The sequence below is a fragment of the Glycine soja genome, chromosome 6 (assembly GCF_004193775.1).
Source record: "Glycine soja cultivar W05 chromosome 6, ASM419377v2, whole genome shotgun sequence".
Classification (NCBI taxonomy): domain Eukaryota; kingdom Viridiplantae; phylum Streptophyta; class Magnoliopsida; order Fabales; family Fabaceae; genus Glycine; species Glycine soja.
Genome location: NC_041007.1, coordinates 24042025 through 24048140, shown reverse-complemented (window position 1 = coordinate 24048140; position 6116 = coordinate 24042025). Strand labels below are relative to the sequence as shown.

The window sequence follows — 6116 nt, the reverse complement described above, 5'->3', positions numbered from 1 at the left end:
CGACATTTTTAATAAAACTAACAAACTAACATTTGTTGATAAAAAAGAAATTCCCAACTAACAACAACAATATATATATATATATATATATATATATATATATATATATATATATATATATATATATATATATATTCCTTACATAGATCACACTTATAAAATGTATATTTATATTGAAATGAATACAATAATAATTTAACTTAATGGTTATACTTAGTCAATGTAAATTTGTTCACTATAAATCAATCATAAACTACTATTGATATAACTTTTAAGACTCAATTGCAAATTTGGTCTTTTAGTTTATCAAATTCATGATTTTGGTGTCCCGGATTTTTAATTATAACATTTGGTCCACTTAATTTTATAAATTAGCTACTTTGGTAACCATACTAGATTACTAACAAATAATTATGATTAATACAGTTATTAAGTTAATTATAAATTAATGAAAAACCATTAATCGCAACCATCCACAACATTGTACTCCTCCTCTCCTCCACAATTATCTCTTTCACCTCCATCACTTCACGCTTCAGTGGTAGGGATACCACATCTTCATATATATATATATATATATATATATCCAAGGTATATAATAAAAGAGAAGGTCGTAGAAAACCCTAAAATGCTCATGGCTGAAAGCTTGACATGTGTCCAATTTGTTGGTTTTTTGGTCATTTTGCCCCTCTTTTTTTCTCCACCATTTTTTTGTTACCCTCACCACGTGTCGCTTCCTGATTAGCGGATTTAACGGCTCATTTAATTCTGCTTAATACTCGGAACTGTGTGTGTCTTCTCCATTACTCTTCTCTCTCCTGAGTTTTCTCCCTTGTTGCGTTTTCTCCCTCAATTTTCTCTTTCTCCATCTTTCTCTTCTGAATCTTCTTCTCTTTTCCTTTTATTCTTTTTGTTTCTTCCTTCATGCAGGCGATTCCAGCTCCATGCCCACAAGTTGCTGAGGACGAGTTTTTACCGCAACACACTCACCTCAGGTATTTCTTTCTTTTTTTTCTTTCACGACAGCTTGGTATCTAATTTTTTTTAACCTTCCTTTTCTATGCGAGTACTTTCCGCTATGGCCGAAGAATTTGTGAATGGCTTTGTTCATCAAAACGGCATCGCTGTCATAACCCACGATTGCCCCAAAGGTATTTTCCTCTTTCTTTTTCTTTTTCTTTCACTGCAGCTTGGTATCTAATGTTTTTTTTTTGTTTTTTTGGCAGTGTTGTTGATTTGTTGTTCACAAATGTCAATTATTTTTGCTTTGTTAGTGGTTTTCCCTCATCGGCATCACTGTCATAACCCACGATCGCCCCAAAGGTATTTTGTTGTTTTTTCTTCTTTCATTGTAGCTTGGTATCTAATGTTTTTTTTTGTGGTGTTATTGATTTGTTGTTCGCAGATGTCAATGTTTTTTGCTTTGTTATTTTGTGCATGTTGGTCTGCCTTATGATGAGGTTTTCCTTTTGTTGCATGCATGTTGGCTTTGGATCATGATGAATGTTTTTTCGTTTTCGAAACCTGGAATATTGTTTGGTTTTGTGTGTTCTTAGTTGCATTGCTGTCATTTTCTATTTTTTTTAAATTCAAATTGCATATAGTTGTGGCTTTATTGATGGATTCTATTTTATTATGTTTTTTTCCTACTTGATCAAGTGTGATGATGTAATATTTTTTTTTGGAAGTTTTTGTCATCATTTCAAAGTCATAGATGATGGGAGGAAGAGCATTAACATTTAAGTAAATATCTATTGTTTTGCACATCAATCCATATTAAATGTCATGATTATTGTCTCATACTCATTCCAAAAAAGAATCCTTTCTTACTTTTACTGTGCCGTGATTATTGTCTCAAACAATTCAAATTTCAAATTTTAAACATCTCAACTGAAATATTTTGTTTTAAATAAATCTGATTGATACCTAATCTGATTGATCAATCAAAATGTTTTATCCTCTCAAAAGATTGAGAGAGTTTTGCTTGGCAAAAATGTTTTATCCTCTCAAAAGACAATGAGAGAGATTCCAAAAGAACTTTGTTGTCAAATGCTCTCTCAAAAGAAATCCTTGACCAAACACTTGCAAAATCTATAAGGATTCTTACATGATCTTCATTGTAATATTCTTCTCTTGAAGAGAGAATTCTTCTTCCGTTCTTCTTATTCAATGAGATTGGTTAAGAGACTTTGAGTCTCTTGTTGTAAAGCATCTGAACACAAGGGATGGGTTGTCCCTGTGTGGTTCAGACTTTGTAAAAGGAATTTACAAAGATAGTGGAAATCTCAAGTGGGTTGCTTGAGTACTAGACGTAGGCACGAGTTGTGGCTGAACCAGTATAAAACTGTGTTTGCATTCTCTCTTCCCTTATCTCATTTATGTTATTGCAATCAATTTTGCCTTGCATGTTTACAGAACATTATTAAATTGATTGTTGTTACTTCTTCTGCATTCTAAGCCTATCCCTCTTAAGATTATTGAGGCCACAAGGTCCAACACCTTATACCCAGAATTGTGATGCTTCAAGATCCCACTTTGCTATTGTGTGTTTGGTTTCTTTGGGTTTCTTAAAAAAATGATGCACTTTGGGAAGTGGTTCATCTTTTGTAGATATTATAAAATCAAAATTTTAGTTGTTTATATTTTTCATACTCATGGGAATGTGCTTATGCTTATATTTTGGTTTTGTTTTTTGTTTTATTATTATTATTATTATTACTATTATTATTATTATTATTATTATTATTATTATTATTATTATTATTATTATTATTATTATTATTATTATTATTATTATCATTATTATTATTATGTAGGCTCTGGTCTTCTATAGTTTCTGAGTTTTTTATTTTGTTTTAAAACAAGTGTTTATTCCTAAATTTCAATTTTTTAAAGCAAGTGCAAAAAATAAATTGTTGCTTTGTTGAGTATATGTGCAACTGGAGGTGCAATATGAGGAAAAGGTAACTCTTTTTTCTTTCATTTCCAGTCATTTTTATCATGTTTTTCTTTCTCTTATATGTTAAAAATGGCAGGCATACATGACATTTCAAGGCATGTGCAGAATAGAAAGGGAATGGATGTTCAGGAATACAAAGGTCCCCGTGAAGTAGATGGCATCGTTGACTATTTGAAGAAACAAAGTGGTCCTGCTTCAACTAAAATTAAATTTGCTGATGAACCTACTTCTTTTGTTGGTGAAAACAAAGTTGTTATTGTAAGTAATCGATTGTTTTGTTTTCGCTTTATTTCAAGTCACATTGATCTGTTTATAATATCTTCTTATGTTTTCAAGTTGGAGTTTTTCTGTAGAGGAGTTTGACAACTTTTCTGCCTTAGCAGAGAAGTTGCATTCTGATTATGACTTTGGTCACCCTCTAAATGTCAAACTCCTTCCAAGAGGAGAGTCATCAGTTTCCGGGCCCATAGTTAGGCTCTCCAAGCCATTCACTGGACTTTTTGTTGACTTCCAGGTAGTATTCATTTTTGTAGATTTATTTTCCAATCTTATCTTTATGTTTTTATCTTATCTTTTTGTTTTGTTGCAGGTTATTATTTATATTGTTTATCATTATTATTATATAGTCCCTTACAATTGTGTTCTTTTATCCTGAATTAGTCATTTGGTTGTACTGCTTTTGTTTCGACTTTCGTAGTGAGGATGTCTTATACGCATTATCTATTATGTTCTTTTCATTATACTCATTCAAAACTCTGAAACCTTCTTCCATGACTTTCATTTTCTACCTTTCTATTTGGTTCTGTTGTTTTATTTTGATTAATATTCCGCCATCCTAATAGTCACATGTTAAAGAACTTAATTGTTCAATTTATTCTTTTATTATTGTTATTAGATTAGCTTAAAATTTGAAAATTTTATTATATTATTATTATTATTCAATTTTAGACGAACACAATAAGTAGTAGATAACCATAATTCAAGTACTTTATGTGCTGCACAATGTTGTTTAGGAAGTTGGAAATGAAGTATTTATCAAAGGATAATGTAACTAATTTATATTGTTTGCCTCAGTTGAAAATATCAGATTTCTCATTTAGTTTTTAAGCTGCTAGCATACCCAAATACTTCAAGTGTATTCCAAGGTACTTCTGATATCCTTGGATATGTTGACATTGTACTCCTACACTATATTTAGTAAACATATACTATGTCTTCTATACAATGTGGTATGTATTGGCCTTACTATGTCTTCTATAATAAATCTTTGCTGCTCTTCATTTTCAGGTCTTCCTATGCATTTTAGACTTTTCCAGTTTTTGTTTCTTCCCATCATATTCAATGTCGAGTTAGTTCACTACTCTTGCTTCTTTTTTATTATTTACCTTATTCAGCTTTCATTTACATGTTGAACTGCATAATTTAAGTTGCATTATGATTTGTATGAAACAATGATTCCAATAGTTTAGGATCAATAGTTGTATTTGTTGAACTGATACTTCAATCAGAATGGATTTAATTGAATGACTGTGCTTGCTTCTCTTAGACTGACTTCAATTTCAATTTATTCTTTAACCATTTCAGGTTTCAGGTGAAGAAGAAACAATTTTTCTGCAATTTCAATTTATTCTTTTATTATTATTATTATTATTATTATTATTATTATTATTATTATTATTATTATTATTATTATTATTATTATTATTATTATTTTTATTGTTGTTGTTGTTGTTGTTATTATTATTATTATTATTATTATTCAATTTTAGACAAACAGGGTAAGTAGTAGATAACCATAATTCAAGTACTTTATGTCCTGCACAATGTTGTTTAGTCAGTTGACAATGAAGTATTTATCAAAGGAGAATGTAATTAACTTATATTGTTTGCCTCAGTTGAAAGTAGCATATTTCTTATTTAGTTTTAAACCTGCTAGCATACCCAAATACTTCAGGTATATTCCAAGGTACTTTTGATATCCTTGGATATGTTGACATTGTACTCCTACTATATTTAGTAAACATATATTATGTCTTCTATACAATATGGTATGTATTGGCCTTACTATGTCTTCTATAATAAATCTTTGTTACTCTTCATTTTCAAGTCTTATCTTTCAAATAGGTGATTTTTTATATGCAAAATTTCTATGTTAATTCCTATAATAACAAGTACTAGATTTGGATTTAATTATTCCAACCTGTGTGAACTCCTATATAGATTGTATTAATCGATCTGAATCTGAATTATGTTTCGGTACTATTTGTCTCTATTTGCAAGGTTTTAATTTTATTTGTTGTTATGCATTTTTTCTTCTTAATAATAGTTATTTTTTCTTATTGATTTTTCAACTCTGTTTTTGATTCCTTTTTATTTTTCAGGTCTATCGACGAAGAAGCATCGAGCAGGCAAGTCTTTTCCCCTTTTGCTGTTATGCATGTTTGTTTCATTACTATTTGTTTCTATTTGCAAGGTTTTAATTTTGTTTGTTGTTATGCATGTTTTTTTGTGAATGTCAATTTTCCATCTTGACAATATCGGTATGATATAGTATCATCCAATTGGAGAGGACAGATTATGACAAATGGTAAGGAGTGTGAACTACCTTGCATATCAAAAGAGTTAAATTAGTCTATGCCTTTTCAAATATAACAGTTGTTATTTCTCATACAGCTACTCCTTTTCTCAATGTTTCGTCACCAGCAAGTTACCCTGTGAAGAAAAAACATGTGAAGAGAAGAGCTAAACAAGTGGGAAGTCCACTAGCAAAGCATCAATTTTGCATAAAGTTGTGGGATGTTTTCTTTAATTTGAGGCTTAGTGGGATGTTTTAGGTTTAGCTTTCTATCAATATGGATTAAAGACAACAATCCAACATGAATTTCAATTTATTCAAATAAAAGCATATGCTACTGCTGCTATCATGTCAATCATTTAGCCACACTATTACAGAAACCATATCATCGAAAATATTGGATTCGATTGTTAACTGCTCCTAACACAAATAGCATTAATCACTCATTCGAGCAATGACACATGATACGATAAAACCAGAATAATTATGATACACTTTTTTATCATAATGTCAAATAAAGCAAGGGGATTTTTTAGGAGTTCACCAAAATTCATTCTCCCTACTTCTTCTGCACACAGAAGA

At 30.2% G+C, this 6116-nt stretch overlaps 1 long non-coding RNA gene across 1 annotated transcript; it reads left to right on the top strand.

Moving 5' to 3' along the window:
• Positions 1-2906: 2906 nt before the first annotated feature.
• Positions 2907-5889, top strand: LOC114414358. The gene is made up of 4 exons (XR_003667192.1): positions 2907-3473; positions 4247-4307; positions 5341-5546; positions 5633-5889. It is a non-coding gene; the product is annotated as an uncharacterized LOC114414358 (long non-coding RNA).
• Positions 5890-6116: the final 227 nt, after the last annotated feature.